Source organism: Propithecus coquereli, unplaced genomic scaffold (assembly GCF_000956105.1).
Source record: "Propithecus coquereli isolate 6110/MARCELLA unplaced genomic scaffold, Pcoq_1.0 Scaffold76, whole genome shotgun sequence".
In the NCBI taxonomy this organism is placed as follows: domain Eukaryota; kingdom Metazoa; phylum Chordata; class Mammalia; order Primates; family Indriidae; genus Propithecus; species Propithecus coquereli.
Window position 1 is genome coordinate 1,551,919 of NW_012153729.1, and position 2,195 is coordinate 1,554,113.

Sequence of the window (2,195 nt, forward strand, 5' to 3'; positions counted from 1 at the left end):
TTAGTTGTCCAGATAATTTCTTTCTACTTTTTAGTGGAGATGGGGTCTCACTCTTGCTCAGGCTGGTCTTGAACTCCTGACCTCGAGCGATCCACCCGCCTCGGCCTCCCAGAGTGCTAGGATTACAGGCGTGAGCCACCGCGCCCAGCTGTTAGTCAATTATTAGGAGACAGCACTTCAGGAGTTCATGTTCAATTGCTTTCACTGGAGTTCTTTACGGAAGTAAAACAAAATCAAGTATTAACTTTGAGAAAGTCAGGTAAACTACAAGGTTGAGGAGAGATATTTCTAAAGTTCCATTTAGACACAATCGGAAGAAATACATGAAAATTAGTTATTTTATTTTTATATGTTTTGATATACCGAGCCAATTTAAATCACATAAAATATGGTACTACACCAATTAAACTATTCACAGAAGAATTAGCATTCTTATAAATGTAAAATGGTAGAGATAGGTAGATAGATTGATATAGATAGATGATATTTAGATTGCAATTAGGCACTGACTTATATCAGGTGAAAAGAGCTAAAAAAATTTATTTTCCTTTAACAACTCTGATGGAATTGTTAATAAGTTCAAAAAAGAGTGAAAATTTTAAATATAGGTCAAGTTCTTATGTTGACATCACTAAAAGAATTTCTCTTTTCAGTAGATACGGTGTTTAAGGCTATACAGATGTTTCATTAAGACTGAAAGAATGAGAGAGAATACAAGAAATGTCCTGGATTGGGGTGGAACTGTTGAAGATGAATGTGGAAAGAGCAGGCCACATGTGTTTTAATAGAACTGAATTTTATTCTGGAGTCTGTTTTTTAATTCTGTGTCATCATGAGCAAGTCACTTCATTTTTGTTACTCAGTTTATATATTTGTAAAATAAACTCAATAATATCTATTATCATTACAGAATATTAACACAGAGTGTACAGAATAATATAGAACAGTATTGTCATTACAAAATAATACTGTATTACTCCAGGGCTGGACACTGTGGCTCAGGCCTGCAATCCCAGCACTCTGAGAGGCCAAGACAGGAGGATCTCTTGAGGCAAAATAATATTCTATTACTATAGAATAAAGTCTCTGAAAAATCACATGGTAGCATTGAATGAATATTTATTATCACAATTGCACGTGGCTTTGAATGAAGGTGTTGTTGAGAAGCGCAAGTTCCTGACCCTGCGGCTCTCAGGAAGACATCTCCGAAACAGAGGACAGGAGCAAACGTGTCTCAGGACAGATTAGGAGACTGGACCTTAGGTGGGCAGAGCAGATCAGGTTATAATCTTGAATCAGAAGTGGGTTCAGTGTTAGTAGATAAGATGTGCCGTGTAGACATTCAGACTCAGGGCTAAGCAATAGTGTGACAGCTGGTGACGTGCCACGGGAAAGCATGTTTTTTTGTGTGTGTGGATTGAAGATCATTTGTTTCTATTGACATATGATGTTTTTACGTGTTTATGGGATACATGTGTTATTTTGTTACATGCATTACATAGAACATGTCATGATCTAATCAGGGTATCTGGAGTATCCATCGCCTTAAGTATTCATCATTTCTATGTGTTGGGAAGATTTCAAGTTCTCTCTTCTAGCCATTTTGAAATATGCAATACAGTGTTGTTAACAATTGTCACCCTACCCTGCTAACGAACACAACTTATTCCTTCTGTTTACTTGTTTGTTAGTACCCATTAACCAACCTTTCTTTATCCTCCTCCCAACACACCCTTCCCAGTCTCTGGTGTCTATCATTCTACTCTCCGCCTCCACGAGATCAACTTTTTTAGCTCCCACATACGAGTGAGAACATGTGATATTTGTGTTTCAGTGTCTGGCTTATTACACTCAACATAAGGACCTCTAGTTCCATCCATGTTGCTGCAAATTACTCAATTTCATTGTTTTTTGTGCCCTAAGAGTATTCCATTGTGTATATATACCGCATTTTCTTTATCCATTCCTTCATTGATGGACACTTAGGTCCATTCCGTATCTTTGCTATTGTGAGTAGTGCTGCAATAAACAGGGGGATACAGATATCCTTTGATATACTGATTTCTTTTCCTTTGGATAAATACCCAAGAGTGGCATTGCTGGATCATATGGTAGTTCTATTTTTAGATTTGTGAGAAATATCTATCCTGTCTTCTATAGCGGCTGTACTAATTTACATTCCCACCGTTAGTGTA

The 2,195-nt window shown here is 37.2% G+C and overlaps 1 protein-coding gene across 1 annotated transcript in view; it reads right to left on the bottom strand.

The window, feature by feature from the left end:
* LOC105824688 (ATP-binding cassette sub-family A member 8-like) overlaps window positions 1-2,195 on the bottom strand; it is a 107,638-nt gene that overhangs the window by 87,996 nt on the left and 17,447 nt on the right. The window lies entirely within an intron of this gene.